Source organism: Oryzias latipes, chromosome 22 (genome assembly GCF_053564925.1).
Source record: "Oryzias latipes strain Hd-rR chromosome 22, Olatipes_Hd-rR_3.1".
In the NCBI taxonomy this organism is placed as follows: domain Eukaryota; kingdom Metazoa; phylum Chordata; class Actinopteri; order Beloniformes; family Adrianichthyidae; genus Oryzias; species Oryzias latipes.
The window spans coordinates 11546650-11563632 of record NC_136258.1 but is presented as its reverse complement, the minus strand read 5'-3'; the positions used below and the strand labels follow the sequence as shown (position 1 = coordinate 11563632).

The window sequence follows — 16983 nt, the reverse complement described above, 5'->3', positions numbered from 1 at the left end:
AAATCTTTCCACCTTTATCCACCTTTGTCATGGCAGGAAGAACACGTCAATGGAAGGGTGGGGTCATCTAAAATAGCACAAGGGTTACATGACATGGCCATTTGTAGGAAAATACAGTTTCTGTAAATGAATTTGGCAAGAAATAACAACATTAAAACTAAAACTTTTTGAAAGAAATACTCAAAAACATTAATTTAAGCTTATGTTTATTTATATATGGTCACCATCATCAGCAAATGCCACAAGAAAACAAAAAACACAATTTTCTGACACAGGCTTTGACAGGAGTAAAATATTTTTGGCATTTTCTTTTGAAGAATGAAGTCTGAGTCAAAGTTTAAAGAAGGAGAATGAGGTCCAAATAAAAAAAGACCCTAAAAGTGAGGTAAAATCCAGATGACATCAATGTTTTTTTTTTATTTTTACCTGTCATTGGAGATACAAAGTGAAACAGGCAATTTCAACAAGCACATCTAATCTAATCTAAGGTTTTTTTGTAATTTAATAATTACCGTTTTGGATTTCATCCTGATCCATTGGTCAATTCTCCAGGGTCTGTGCCCACAAGTTTTTTTTGTCTTTTGTTTTTCTTTCGGAATTGATACTATTTGTCATTAACATCAATGTCATTATTATTTTCTTTTTTCATTAACATTAGTTTTATTCTTAGTATTTTTTGTTTGTTTTCAGGGGCAGGCTACAAAAAGCTAAATTTAGCTTCTCTCTGCTCCTTTTCAAACACGTTTGTATTGTTTATTTATTACATTAGTGTTATTGGAGCTGTTATTAGTATCTGGTTTGCCTCATATAGATTGTATTTTGATTATTACCACAATTTAAACTAAATGAATAAAACATATAACTAAAAGAAGTGGGGATAGGTTGCAGCAACCTCCCTACAAAGGAGGACGGATGGATTTCTTCCCTTTTTTTGCTGCCAGAGCAAAGAGATGTAGATTCTCTTGCGTGTTCTAAAGTGGGCTGGTTTTGAAATAAATTGCAGGTTCCTTAACAAAAAAAAGAAAACCTATTTACCAGGATTGACCCTTCAGTGTTATTTACCTTTTAAATAATCAAATGAATTTTGTGCTGCATATTTTGCTCAATGACGAAAAATGGTCAGTAAAGGAAAATGTTTAAATGACAGGAAGTCTGCTTTGTGACATGAAGATTACACACTGTTGTTTTCTTTACTCCATCTGTATTTAACTAGACAATATGCAAGACTTTATTAGTCAGACATGTGTAAGTGGAACCAGTGAGGCAGTGTTTTATAGCCATTGCTCCTCTGCTGTTTTATTATCTCTCATACGTTCAATCCAGCTGATTAGCCCTGTGTTGGTGGGTGGGTGGGTGGAGGTTGCCGCTCACAGGAAACATTTGTGATTCATGAGATTCTGCTTCAGTCATTTTTGTCTCCCTTTTTATTTTTAATTACAACTGGAATTATTCATTTCTTCAGTTGTGTTTTCCAATATCAAACGCTGTTGTACTTTGATGAAATGGAAGCACAGAAAGGAGAAAAAATAATTATTAAAAAGCAGCAGCAGCAGCGCCGGTCTGTATTTAGCCATTTTAAGTGAGATTTAGCCTTATCCATTTATTTCCAGACAAATAAACTGATGTCACCCAAAGAATACTGATTGGGTGGGACCATAAACAATAATTTTATTATGATGTGTCCACCCTGCTGCTGATTTAAAATGTACCAAAATAGTAAGGATAGTTGATTTAACCCCTACACCCAAAAAACCACATTTGTGATAAACAGAAAATAAGGAAATAAGCATTACAAATGTTGGCAACATGTGGCTATACATTAAATTATAGAACAAACGCGGATTGCCTATGATTTTAAACATACATATTTTTTTGAATGCTCAGGTCAACAATGGATTCATGTTCCAATTTTTTGGTGTTTAAAAAAGTATTATTCAATAGAACCATTTCCATTCAATGGAAATTGTAAAAGATTTTTCTGGGGTATATCTAACCCCACCTGCTCAAAACGTTTATCTTTCAAACAATGGAGCGCTGTCCAGGTTAAACTTTTTCAAGGGCTGCCGTGGTGCAGTGGTTCGTTCTCTCACCTCAGGAAAGCCCTGGTTCGAATCTCGGCTGGGTCCTTTCTGTGTGGAGTTTGCATGTTCTCCTTATGCATCTTTTTCTGGGTACTCCAGTTTGCTCCCACAGTCCAAAAACATGCTTTATAGGTAAATTGGTATCTCCATATTACCCCTAAGTCTGCATGTGAGTGTGTGGTCTTGAAACGCACTATATTGACCTGGTTAGGGTACTCTGCCTTGACCCAACTGTAGCTGGGTTAGCACCAGCGGCCCCATGACCCCAAAAGCCATTCAGTGGGTTTTCAAGGTGGACGGATGCTTCTCGAAGTAATAGAATATATATACTAATTTGACGAGAAGTTCATTTTTAAAATTGTATCCAACCATTTACAAACAGCTTCCACGCTGCATCACGTGTCCTGTAGTGTTCTTCTGGCAGCTCTTTTTGGAGCTCATAGTTGTCCCAAAAATGATTAATTGCACTTGTTAAAGCTCATATCCAACTGCAACTGTCATTATTGGATTCAAACCATCATCTACTAAATGTTGGACACATTGTGTTCTGATGGATGTCTTTGTGAAGCTCAAGCTTTTAAGAATATAACCAGTTTGAAAGCTGAATAACTGCTGCGCGTTTTAAGCAGCTCTAATCCATTGAAAAATCTTTACGGACTAAATTTATCTCAGTTTTGGCAGCGGATTAATTTACAGCACAGAATGTGTGAGGCTGAAACAAAGAGACTGTTCACATTTATTACACTAATAGTGAAGCTTAAGTGGATTGGCTGAAAGTTAGCATTCAATAATCAATAAAGTTACTTTTTTGAAAGGATGAAGAGGATTAGGAAGAGGACATGAACATTAGGATTTGAATCACAAGCAGAGACAAAAGTGAGGAAGACAGAAGGTCTTGCTGGACCACAGTGTGAGCAGCATTTTTTTCCATACAATTCTAACGTAGCAGCTTACTGGATCATATGTTGAGTCGGAGGCTCATTAGATAAATTTGGACATTTTGAAAGACGCATTAAACAACCCTTTGAAATAATTTGATCCGTTCGTTTGAAGTCGTCTGACCCCCTCCTGTTCTCCCATATTAAATGTTCTAGCTCCACCACTGCATGCGTACAAATGCGTCTTTAAGGTCACAACATTTTATTAAAAACAGAAAAATTGACACTTTTTAATTTTATTATAGGCATATCAGAATGTAGAATGCAGCAGTGCAGCCTCATATGAAACTGTTCCCATCAAATAAAGCGGCAAAATGGTGGAAGAGTTCTTGATCTTAAATAGTTACTGTCTACAGATAAAGCGTTCTCCTTTCCATGCAGATATTTTAAAACATTATTATAAAACCAGTGTGTTCACCACAGGAGGAAGATGCCAGAGATGGTGGGTTTCAGTGTTTGTGTCAAACTACACACTATTGTGAAAACTACAACGCTGTGGGCCAAAAAACAGCCACAGAAAATAAATCTGTCACACAAGGAATTCATATTCCAATCACTCTAAGACGTTGGGGGGCATTTTGTTTTTGAGAGGCACTCAGAATATTTCCCAAAGTAGCCATAAAAATTCAAAGCAGAAGAAAATAGAAGATGTTTTTTAAATAGAGATTTTAGGCTTAGGAAGTGACCATGATACCTTGTAGAAACAAGTCTGTAACAGGTTAACTTGAACACTTTAAATAACCTTTAATTTTATTAAATTATTTTTGATTTAAAAGAGGTCTTTAGGGAAACTGGACTTTTAAGGTTAATCTAAAAGGCATTTCGCCTCTCAATTAACTGTACAATGTGTTTCTATGGGTAACATTAAAATTTTTTTTCTAAAATATACATTTTGATGAGTATTTGTTTAATCTTTAAATCTGAGGCCCCATCCCATGCCACTCTGCCAGAACCACCTGTCACCCCTCAGGTCAAACTTCTTCAATGTGCCACTACTACTGTGATAAAACCCAGATTTGTTTTTGTGCAAAATCAAGTTTACTTCAAAATGGCAAATAAAATAATATCAAAAATGTAAAGAATGAATCAGCATCTTCAACCAAACTATTTTTATAGACATAAAAAAGAACTAACACTACAATGAGGAGTTTGATTTTAGCTGTAGATGCAGATTCTGGCTCCCTTTATGACGTGGACATCATGTAAAAAGCATATTAAAAGGTCTTGTACTAACACAAACATGCTATTCAGGTCATTCCCTGTAAAACTGTCTTTATGACTGTGGACACAATATGCAGAAAAATTCCTATTTGTTAGGAAAAGATTTGATACACAAGTAAGACGGTTCGTAGCTCTTATAACGACACAAAACAATCTGGCAACAAATGCAAGGGAGAGGTAGACTAAACAGGAGGAATGATTAGACAATTACACACAAGTGCACACATCAGGGAGGGTAAGTGATAACACTGAGGGAGAATTTACACTGTGAAGAAGAAGTCAAGACATCTGAAACGAGAGGACAACAGGAAGTAACAAAATTAACCAAAATAAAAGCAGAACTAAAACTGCCCTCGCCCAATACCTCACAAAAACTTTCCTGTTGGTCTACGGTCAGGACCATAAATGAAACAACTCAGATGCCATTGAAGTGCAGACTTTCAGCTTTTATTCCATGGGTTGAACAAAAAGATTGCATACAAATGTGAAAAACTAAAGCATTTTTTAAACACAATCCCTTCATTTCATGGGCTTGTAAGTAATTGGACGAATGAAATAACATAAAACAAAATGGTTATTACTAATATTTGGTTGAAAACCCTTTGTTGGCAATGACAGCCTGAAGTCTTGAACTCATGGACATCACCAGATGCTGAGTTTTCTCCTTCTGAATGCAATGCCAGGCCTTCACTGCAGCAGCTTTCAGTTGTTGTTTGTGGGCCTTTCTATCTATAGTTTAGTCTTTAACAAGTGAAATGCATGCTCAATTGAGTTAAGATCAGGTGATTGACTTGGCCATTCAAGAATCTTCCACTTCTTTGCTTTAATAAACTCCTGAGTTGCTTTGGCTGTATGTTTTGGGTCGTTGTCCATCTGGATTATGAAACGCCCCCCCCCCCCCCCCCCCCCCCAATCAGTTTGGATTCACCTGGATCTGTGCAGACAGTCTGTCTCTGAACACCTCAGAATTCATTGGGCTGCTTCTGTCCTGTGTCACGTCATCAATAAACACTAGTGTCCCAGTGCCACTAGCAGCCATGCACGCCCAGGCCATCACACTGCCTCCACCGTGTTTTACTGATGATGTAGTGTGCTTTGGATCAGGAGCTTCTCCACGCCTTCTCCATACTTTTCTCTTGCCATCATTCTGGTAGAGGTTGATTTTGGTTTCATCTGTCCAAAGAATGTTTTTCCAGAACTGTGCTGGCTTTTTTAGACGCTTTTTAGCAAAGTCCAATCTAGCCTTCCTATTCTTGAGGCTTATGAGTGGCTTGCATCTTGCAGTGTACCCTCTGTATCTACTTTCATGCAGTCTTCTTTTTATGGTAGACTTGGATATTGATACGCCTACCTCCTTGAGAGTGTTGTTCACTTGGTTGGCTGTTGTGAACGGGTTCCTCTTCACCATGGAAATGATTCTGCCATCATCCACCACTGTTATCTTCCATGGATGTCCAGGTCTTCTTGTGTTGCTGAGTTCACCAGTGCTTTCTTTCTTTCTCTGGATGTACCACACTGTTGATTTTGCCACTCCTAATACTGTGGCAATTTCTCACATGTTTTTTTTTAATGTTTTCTCAGCTTAATGATGGCTCCTTTCACCTGCATGGAGAGCTGCTTTGACCGCATGTTGTCTGTTCACAGCAAAATCTTCAAAATGCAAGCACGAGTCCTCTAATCAACTCCAGGCCTTTTATCTGCTTCACTCATAATGACATAACAAGGCAATTGCCCACACCTGCCCATTCAATAGCATGGAAGTAAACTGTCCAATTACTTATGATCCCATGAAATGAAGGGATTGTGTTTAAAAATGCTTTTGTTTAATAAATAGGGATTATTACTTTTTAACGCACGCCGTGGAAGCCTGAACCGTCCGACGCAAAACGGAGTGCGTTAAAAAGTGATAATTCATACTTCGAAGGCCATTAACCCGCCTATACCATTGTTACTTACAAAATAAATAAATAGTAAACCGTTTTTAGTCCTTAATTGTTTTTTTGCAATTTGGATCACTTTTCTGCAGACAATTTGTTACGTATTTGTATGTGACAAATATTCCCCGTCGCACCGCACCATCTCTGCGGTCAAGACTCTGCGATATAAAGCATATAGGGTTATATAAAATAATGAGGAAAAAGGTTGTTTTAAAGAAGCCGATGCAGTGATACAAAACATTTAAGCTAGGTGACCGGAACTTCTTTTTTCACCGTGCGGTTATCCTGTAGTATATCATTTTTTAATGCACACCCAGCAGCCAATCAGAATCGAGTATTCACCGGACCATGGTATAAACTCATGATATTACTACAAACCATTTAGTCTATTAAATTCTTTGTCCTCTGTGATTCTTATGAACAACTCCGCTGAGCCCGACGCCGCTTCTTCCGTGTTGCTGTCAGTAGCAAATACTGATAAACCTTCCTACAGTGCCCTCTAGTGGCTGTATAAAAAACCCACACATAATTCGCAACTGAGCCTAAAAAACACAACTAATAAATGAAAAATATGATACCTCTATGGTTTGATCACAACCTTTGGGAATTTTCTTGCGTTTAATGTTCATCTTTTATTGTTCTTGCACTCATGTCTTTTATGTCAAGCACCTTGTGTTGTACAGCATGTTATTGAAAGATGCTCCACAAATAAAGTGATTGATCGATCGACTGGTTGATTGATTACCATAGTGTGAAAGCCCGACATCCACCTACTGTGGTTTTACTTGAAGGGGTTTGTCTAGACTAGAGGAAAACCCCAAAGTCCACAGTCAGAATCTTGTCCATTGATTCACAGAAACTTGCAGAAGTGGCCCTCACACTATGCACCACATACATCACTACTTAGCCTGCACAAACTTTGATCCACAGGGAAGTGTTAGTGCATGAAAAAAAGTGTTTGGCTTCTGTTTTTTGTTTTTTTTTGCTTTTTTTGACTCCAGAGATCCCAAACAAACCGTGATGTGCTACTTCTCAACCTATTTAGCTACGCTCATGTCATAATCAGCATGCAAACTGTGCAGTATGCTAATCTACAACAGGGGGTCAGGACCTCCCAGACAATTTGTGTGGGTTGCTGTATTGTTGTGTTGGAAGGATTAAAATATCTAGTCTAGACGATGGATAATGAATTACGTCAGCTGGTACCAAATGATAAAATTGGTGTAGGAGGTTTGTGGATTCCACAGCATGGATGCAGTAAAGTCTGCGACTCCCAAAGGTTGAGAGCGGCTCTGGTAAGATGACTATGAAAAGTGTCTCGATGTTCACGTCCAAAAGCAGCAGGCCTGTCAACGTCAGACAAAACAAACAATAGAAGGTTGAACGGTTGGAGGTGCGTGTAAAGAGGGAGGGGCGGAGGCAATTTCACCTTTCCATTATCTGCTTTCCCAACCCCCCACCCCCACCCCTTCCTCCGCACACACTCTTAATGAGGGATAGTTTTCTCCTCGCCTCTCATCTCTCTCCTCTCTACCCTGCGTTCCTCAACATCTCGAGGGAACAAACACACCCTTGACAGGTTGCCATGGAAACGCCTCACACACACACATACACTTTCACTGGCAGACACACGCTCACACTGTCTCTTGATCTTGCAGCGGCAGAGCCAGCATCCTCTCCTCTCCTCCATTAGCATCCCTCTTGCTTGGAGACAGCAAGGAGACCAAACCCCAAAGGTAACAGTGACCCCTCCCTCCACCTGAATGTATTTGTCACGAGAGAAGTTCTGGAAAATGTTTAAAAAAAAAAAACGCCTTTTTTTTACTGTTCGCCAGAGCTTCAATCTTTATTGTTCGCAGCAGCCCACAAATACATTTCCTCCACTTTCCTCCTGAACTTTGCTCCTCATTATAAAGATAAGAAGGGCCAGATTAAATTTGCACACAATTACCATAGCCGTGCCATACTCAATTAATGCACATGGAAGTCAGAGGCAGAACAGACTGGAGCCAGATAGACCCTCTGCTGAAGAATAACTCGTTTAGAATTCAGCCCCATTTCTCATACTTAAGGTCGGGGCAGCAGAGCCCAAAGTTTTATTTTTTACACACATAAAAGCAAACTTCCATGCTATTACCGCCCTCCTGCAGGCTTTTAGAGATCCAGTGGTGGAGAGTGGTGATGGGGGGGGGGGGGGGGTTAAAAAATGGAAAACTCACTTTGTCCCTTAGCTGCAGGGCCACTTTGACCCACAGCAGAGCTCCAGCTGCCAACTTCACAAAGAGCATGTGTCATCCCTGCTGTGAGGCTCAGGGAGCGCTTTATCTATCCACCCTGTGAAGTGTGTTCCTGTCATCCAGATGGAATCTGTTGGTGGCAACAGTGCGGTGTGGAAACAGCATCAACAGGCCGGATTCGGTTTAAGACTTCTTCATAAACCAAACAACAGAAATTAATCTACTATTTTTTTTATCCTCATGAAATGATGTGAAAATCATGGAAACTAAAGCAGACTGTTTTTTCCTCCATCTCAGAGGGAGGCACAGCTTCTTTCTCCAAAATATTTATTTTCTTCAAGAAAATCCCAAATTGTTTTAAAGAAATCTTACAATTTTTCCTTAGAAATCATCTCCCCTAAGTCTCCTATTATATGAGGGACTTTCCCTTATATTCAAATGACTAAAACATGATTATATATCACTGAGTGAACAGGTTTTTTAATGGTTTTACATTTCCAGGGGACACATTTTGGAGTTCAAACATAATTAAAATAACAAATAAAATAATTATTTGCTATTACAGCATGTTAAAATCTTACCTTTCACCTGCGCATCTACATGCCAAAATCCACCTTCACGCTCTTCATCCCTGTAGGAGTCCGCGGCGCGCACCCTGGCGACGCACTTGCTCAGACTGTCAATGCAATCCTCGGAGTTTGTCTGCTTCTTGTGGTAAAAAGGAAAAGAAAAAAAAAGGAAGAATAAACTAAGTAGGTAAAAAAAACAGAAAAGAGCGCAGTTTTCCTAACAGTGTCTTCTGTCTTTTGAATTCCTGATCCTCCCCACCGGTTTGCAGGCAGCTCATGCGCCGAGTTGAACAAGGTGTGGGCACCGCGCTGGATGACAGCGAGAGGCGAGGAAGAGGAGGGAGATATGGACAGAGATGCGTCAAACCCTGAGCTGCGGCTTCATAGGCTGGGAGTCTGCCTTCAGAGTAAGAGCCTGACACAACTGTTGAGGTCTAAAAACAGAGTCACACCTTGTTCATGTGAGATTTAACCCGCTGGAACTGAGGAGTAAAAAGTGAATTTTGGAATTTTTAGATAATAATAAAATAAAATAAAAAGACCCTGTAATATTAATAAGCTTTTCTGGCCAATAATCAGTGTAGAATAATGTGTTCATGTGCAGGATGGATTTTTTAATTTTAATTTGTTGGTAAGAACCTATAATTTAAAACGTTGTTTTCCTTTATTGGATTAAATATCAAGTAATTTCAAGCTGGTAAAAAAAAAAACTTTTTGGGTTAAATAAATGTTGCTTTATCTCATCGCTCCTGCTCCTATAGATTTGTAAAACCCATTCATACACTGCCTTCAGCAATGTGTATTCAAGCCACAACTTTCAATGATAAGTCTTTGTAAACGTACGTGTCGCTATCTGTAACCGCACCGAGGGCTGATCTTTTTTCGATAGTTTTTATTTTTACATTTTATTTTTTTATTTTATTTAACAATAAAATACAAGGTTTAAAATCTTGGAACAACAAACATACAAAAAACTATATGAATTATGGGAGAAAATCTAAATAAAATGGCTTAACTCATAATGTTGGCGACAAAGAGTAAGCACTGTCATGTTCGCATAATGCGGGCACCAATTAGATCAAGTAGCAACAGTCTGCATTTGCCCGTTTCAGGCCGCCACGTTTAAAACTCGCATTCACGCCTCTGCACATTTTTTTTAAACCTTTTTTAAGTTTCCATGACTGTTTTCGAGCTCTATGTACAAAACATGCAGAAATTGAACGCACATCAGAAGTTAAAAAAGGTTGCACTTTGACTAATCCGACTTTGGAATTATGGATGCCGTCAGTGACGTGCATGAATATGCTTTTTAAAAATAAAAATATAAATCAATTGTTCTATTTTAGACATGTCTGCTCTATGATGACTTTTTTCTGTGTGGGTTACAACATTTGATTGGTAAAAAAAAGTATCTAATTTACGAATTTCCTGTTCAAATGCATGAGAAAGTGGCAGGTGAGGCACCGGCAGCCTGTGGCCCCCCTAAACCCAGACTCCACTGCACACACTGACTGAGCTGCAGCTGACGCCTGTGCTTTGTTTCGGTCTATCGTCATAAAAGACAACTCATTTTTAATCAATTAATTTTCTTATTTCTTGCCAACTGTATTATTTACATCGGTGCCTGTTTGCGACTCATTTAGTCTTTTTCATCTGCTAAAAATTCGCATTAGAAAATACACAAGGTGAGGCACGCAGTACACGTGTCTGTAGGCAGAGGGCGCTGGTTATCCAACAGAATAGAACAACAAATTAAACAATAAACTGTTACTGTTGCCAATCAAATGGTGAATGAGTTACTCTGCAAATCTGACTGATGATGTCAGGGTCTCCCCAGCCACGAAACTCACCGTCACCGTCACTGGATAGTTAATCATGTAGGAGAAATTAATAATTGTGCCCTGCTGGAATTTTATGACACCAAGTCTTTCCACCACTTTAACATTTTGCACCAAGCCTCTCCCAACTTTAGGGGGCGCACATTCGCTAGTAAACAGTAGAACAAGGTGAAGAAGAACGAAGTTCCCGCCAGACCTGATGTGTTCTTTAAGGCGTGACTTGGTGTGAACTACGTTTCTTTTCTTCTTTTGCTCGTTTATTAGGTCATGTCCACCCTCTACAGTTGCAAGAGTCTTGCTGAAAAGAACTAAAGTGGTGCAGATCTCATGATTCTTGGTTTGCTTGAACACGAGGATGATGTAAATTTAGCTTTAGATTTAGAAATCTAAAGTTTTTGTTTGGTGCTGACGAAAACAAAATACAGGCCTACTAGACAGAAAGAGGTTGCTGAAGTAAATGTTACTTTTTCCACCACTGCTCAAATAAAGTTGCAAATGTAAGATGTGGAAAAAAAGAGGCCCCATTTAAAAAAAAAAAAAAAAAAACGTTTTCTGTCTGTGATTTTTTTTTCTCTTACAAATTCCGACATCAAGGGGTTATAACTGAAGCCTCAGTAAAAATAAAGATTTTGCTCAATTTAGTTCCATCTTTCTTATGTTTTCATTGACAGTTTTTGATTTTTTTTCTCTTCATGTGTTTTTGTGTTTTTTTAAATTTACTGAAATAATTTAGTGCACACACTTTCTTGTTTTCATTTTTAGAAAAAATGATGCCGATTGTTTCTGGATTTACTTTTTGACAGCATTTACACAGTTTTTCCCCATACTGTTGTGCAACTTTTAACTCTGAAACTTGTTTATTTGACATGTTTAGCCATAGGCAGAGAGCAGATAAGGTGAGTAGCCTTTAACTTAACCGAAGGCAGCTGTTGCAGCCTCTGTCACATCTCAACAGACATCCATCCACGTGTAAATAACAAGTAAAATGATTATCTAATATTCTGCATATCTAACTGGAAGAAAACCGAGATTCTTTACAGGTCTGAGTTTCTCCAGACCCTTCTGGGCATGAAGGTCTCATGTGACCACAATGTCTTTGTCTTCTTTCTTCTCTTGTAGAGACAAAGCTTGTTTTTCTAGTCTGAAAGAGATGTGTCTTTGTTGCTAGGAACACAGACACATAGGGATAGGGTTCTGCTGCATGTGCTTACTTTTCCGTCTTTGATCAATGCTCTTCCCTGCTCTTCTGTATAATCCAAGTAAACACGTCTGAACATTACCTACATGAACGTGTGCAGGTATGTTTGATGTATGAAATATACATCATAATGTAGCTGTGTGTGAACATGTCCTCCTGACTACCAGCATTTCTAAACCATACTACTGGATCACCATGTGTTTTAGACAATATGAGTCGCAGCAACAAAACATAACAATGAGAAGGAAAAAAATCAGATATAAACATTTACGGGTTGCACAGGGGTGCAGTGGTTAGAAGGTCCCGGTTCAAGTCCCGGCAGGGGAACTTGAAACAGAACACCAATGGAGGACCCTCTCTGTGTGGAGTTTGCATCTTCCTACCATGCATGCATAGGTTTCTCTGGGGACTCTGGCTTCCTCCCACCGTCCAAAGAAAAAACATGCTTCATAGGTTAATAGCTTACTCTAAATTGTCCCTAGGTGTGAATGTGAGTGTACATGGGTGTGATTTGTGGCCCTGTGACAGACTGGTGATCTATCCATGGTGCACCCTGCCTTCGCCCGCAACTGGCTGGATTAGGCTCCGGCAGCCCAAAATGATAATCATATACACTTGTAAGGAGAAATTTATTTAACAAAATAAATGAGCAAGAATGTCTCCATTACCGTGACACATTGATACTTATTCAGCTTCCTGAAACATAGGAGAAATCTAGTACATTAGCGCAATATATGAACATTTATTCAGATAACGTAGTATAAAGAACATCCTAAAAAGCCAACTAAACTCTTTAAATCACTAAATGCATTACATTCTTTATCCTGTTTGTCGCTTTAGGAAAAATTCCACCAAGCACAGCGTAAGACTGAGCGGCACTTTTACTTCTACCTTGTCGTCAGTAGGAAATACTGATACTCACACCTACAGTGCCCCCTGGTGGTTAGTGCTATTTAATTTAGCTATTTTTTACTTTTTTTCTGTAAGGGGGATACATGCATGCAAGTAACTTGTTTGCAGTTTTATTTGCATAAAAGTGTATCTTTGTGTTTAAATTAATGAATGGTAATATATGTGTGTGTGTGTGTGTGTTTATTTGGGCTTATTGTGTGTGAATTTTGAGATTTTTTACACGACTTAACCACATTTTGAGATTTTTCCTTCACCTTCATTCTGCTTTTGGCTTTCTCAAAAATCCTCCTCATCCCGTGCTGATTGTTTTATTGGTTTATAACTGTTTGCAATGATTTTAGGCCTGACATGCTTTAAGTTGTGAACCCCCTGAAATCCTTCAGATCTTTAGGGGCCGCTGGACTGAAGAATCCAAAGAGTCCATCTACTAATGTGCCTTTGAAAAAAATGCATAAAAAGTAGATTTTTTAAATTTTATTTCAGCATGAGGAACTTGCCAAGCCGTTTGTGCCGTGTGAAACGTTTGACATAAAGATCACTGTTTTGCAAGTTGAGTAGACATTTTTGCAAAAACCCTTGTGTCATCGGTAGTATGTACCAAGTCTTTACAGATGAGCCTGTTTTGCAAAAGCATCTGCTGCTGTATATTCTGGCTCACAGCTCCGACATGCCTCCTCTCTCCTTAGGGTGCATTTTTTGGAATTGAAACATCAGTCAAAATATTTAGCTGAGCTTAGTTTCTAGGTCATGGACAGAAGGGTGGAGGAGTTAAAGAAGCACCATGTAAACTGTGGAGATTAACCTCTTCTGTTTCTCCAACAACAACCTTTTTTTTTTTAGAAATACTTTAGGGATGTTTTTCACAACTAAGTGAAGTTCAGCCCAGCAAGAGAAAAACAAAAATCTTAGAAATGTATTTATTGTAAACACTATTGAAATGTCTGTCCATTGTTCAGTTTCTTCTGATAAGAAAATATGTTTGTAAACCTGACAATGTTTCAGAGGAAATGGCTGACTAAAATGAACTATGGACCAAGGTCGAAGAGTTATGTTTGTCAAAGAGCATCATTTAGGTGTCTCCAATTTTAAAGGGTTAAATTCAAAGCAGCACTGAAGATTCACCGCCCTCAGCAATGCGTGTTCAAGTGACCGCTTTCAATGAAAGGTTCATGTAAACACCCGTAAATGTATTTTTCAGGCTTCTGCGAACAAAACTCCTGCATTTATACGTCACTATTCAAGTCACTAGTGAAGAAACGCTGTAAGAAATATAAAAACATAAACAACAAAACAAAAAAAAATCCTGTCTTTGGTGCTAATATGCGGCTCTTTAACGACTCCTCGTCTCGATGAAGCAGGGAGTATAAAGGTGAAAATGTGTCAATGTGGACGAGCTTGTAGATTTGATGTGAGAACTTGTAAAATAGAATTTGAGAACGTGCGCACCAAAAGTCTGCATCTGTGTCTGCTGTAAAGTTGCATGTGTTCATTTAGAGCAGTGTTTTTCAACCTTTTTTGAGCCACGGCACACTTTAACCTTGACAAAAATCCCGCGGCACACCAGCATCCCAAAAAAAAAAAAAAAAGCAGAAACTCATAGTCTGTTTTGATCTACAGCCCCCCCCCCCCCCCCCGGCAATCTGACGTGCATTTTTGTGATAATTGTGGCAGAAAAAGCAGGAAGTTGCAGATGTTTTTCTAAAAGATGTAATAAAAGTTAAGTTACATACAAACTGTATGTTCGTTGTGTTTTCAAGACGCTGTCCCTTTAAGCCAATGCATCATGGGAGATGTAGTGTGAAAACTGCGAGAAAACGGCAGAAAGACTCGCGTCTCTGAGCTTCATGGTTTTGTTCACTTGTTCCACGGTCTGATACCGGATTCTGTGGAAAGTTACACCGCTAAAGACGAGCTTTAGCTGGTGTTTTTGTCGGAACTGACTGAGTTATGAGCTAAATTGGAACAAGGAAGTGGAGACTTTAACCACTTCTGATTGGTCAGACTGATGACATGTGATTAAGCCTTCAAGAATGATTGGTGGAGTCGTGGAGACAGTAAAAGCTGCGGGACTTTTCCTTACACAGTTATAGCTGCAGCTATTTCGCGTTACCGTCATTCTTATCAAAATGTCTTTAATAGAATCAAATAAACACAAAGAAAAAAGTATTTTATGATCGTTTATATTCCTAACTACTCAGTGTTTTATCAGGACCTGTTTGGATGAACAAAGAGCTGATTTCCTGGAGATGGTTAATGTTTTTAGATCAGTTAATGAGGGCAATTTTCCACGGCACACTTGACCGTCTCCCACGGCACACTAGTGTGCCGCGGCACAGTGGTTGAAAAACACTGATTTAGAGTTACAAACTCAAATCGGCGATGACAGCTGTTTCAATCTGCTGCCTCCAATCACAGCTTGCTATAACTGCACTCGAACTTTTGACACATTTCTTGCGAAATGTTTGTGTCAAAACTGATCTGTGTCCAATAATGGAACAAGGGGCGAGGGGGGTCAGAGGAGGGGCGAGCAACCGTTCAGAGTGTAGGACTAAGAATCCGGGTGCAAATGACCAAATACCGAATCACAAAAAAGAACCCTGTTCTAAATGACCAAATCCAGAAACACAACAACGAAAGCGGAGACACAGCTTCTAACAGAAAGGGATGTAATAGCAGCGGCTCGCTTTCCTGAATTTTTTTTTCTCCATCTTCTGCTGTCCTGTTTTGCACTTGCCGGCCGACTGCTTACCCTTAATACCGGAAGTGACGCAAAAATGTCCTCTTTCTAAACATTGTTGTAATTTTTATTGTAATAATACAATTTCGATTCCGATTTGAGGTTGTAACTCTAAATGAACACATGCAACTTTACAGCAGACACAGATGCAGATTTTTTGTGCGCAAGTTCTTAAAGTCTATTTTACAAGTTCACATCAAATCTACAAGCTCGTCCATATTGACATATTTTTACCATCATAAGGGAGGGGAGGGGCACGATGTGAACGGCAGCGAGAGAGGAGGAGGTGCACTGTTTACATAGAACGACAATGTTGCCAGATTGGGCAGTTTACAGCACAAATTGGGCTGTTTTTTTGTTTGCCAATCTGGCAACACTGCAACAAATGGATGCTGCGCTTGCATGAACTCTGTAAGTAAATTCAAGCTCTTCTAGTATCGATACTTCACCTTTGTATCAATAATTCTCAGATCAATCCACCCTCCACTAATTTCTATCAACAAATGAAAACAATAAAACAAATCATATTCTCACCAGAGATGGGAGGGAAGCACAAGCAGCAGGCAGGCAGAGTGACTGAATTTACCAAAGGGATTAATGGGCGTGCTCCTGTAGAGGTCAGGCACTGGGTTAGGGAGAGTTCAAAGGTCACAGGATACCTGGCACCTAACCAGCAGAGGTGAACTGGCTGCTCCTGCAGGGAGACAGGTGAATCCAATTAAACTCAATCAGCTGACAGGGAGGAGGGAGCCTGAGAGGACGGATCCTAAAATACTCAGAAACTAATACGGAACCAAATCCAAGCAGTTTTTTTTTTTTTTTTTTCATGATGGAACAAAGGTTTTTAGCTTATTTTAAACTTCAGGAAGCATTTGGGGCTTTTTACAACATTTCACTGAGTTAAAGTCTAATCTTCATCACACACTCCATTGCCTATTATAACTGCATGAGATGACTGTGTTTGTGTGAACCAACCTCTTTCTGGATCACCATGGAAACTTTGATTTTTCCTATTTTTTGATTGAACAAAGTGCAGATTCCTTATTACGGTAGCCCTGAAGTGCAAATCACAGCAACAAATCACTCAACGCAAAAACAATTTTAAGGGCCTATGTCGTGCCTTTCTTAAGCCTTAAATTCTACCCATTTGTATGATAATAAATTACCTTTGGCACACTAAAGAAAGATTTTTTTTGTAATGACATTTTTGCAGCTCATTTCCTATCCGTAAGTAAGATGACTCAATCTTGGAAGCACCGCCTTCCGCTTCTTGTGGCTGCCACCCCCTTGGTCATAGTTTTTGCACTTTGAGTCG

General features: G+C 39.1%; 1 protein-coding gene across 2 annotated transcripts in view; it reads right to left on the bottom strand.

The window, feature by feature from the left end:
- The window catches only part of lingo2b (leucine rich repeat and Ig domain containing 2b), a 60574-nt gene extending 51105 nt beyond the window's left edge, over positions 1-9469 (bottom strand). Inside the window, exons 1-2 of one of the 2 annotated variants that reach the window (XM_011490613.3) lie at positions 8996-9290; positions 8397-8544 (exon numbers count right to left, since the gene is read on the bottom strand). The gene's annotated coding sequence lies outside the window, so the exon portion shown is untranslated. Of the gene's footprint in view, positions 1-8396; positions 8545-8995 lie in introns of both variants that reach the window. The other variant, XM_011490611.3, reaches the window with a different exon arrangement.
- Between the last annotated feature and the right edge of the window lie 7514 nt (positions 9470-16983).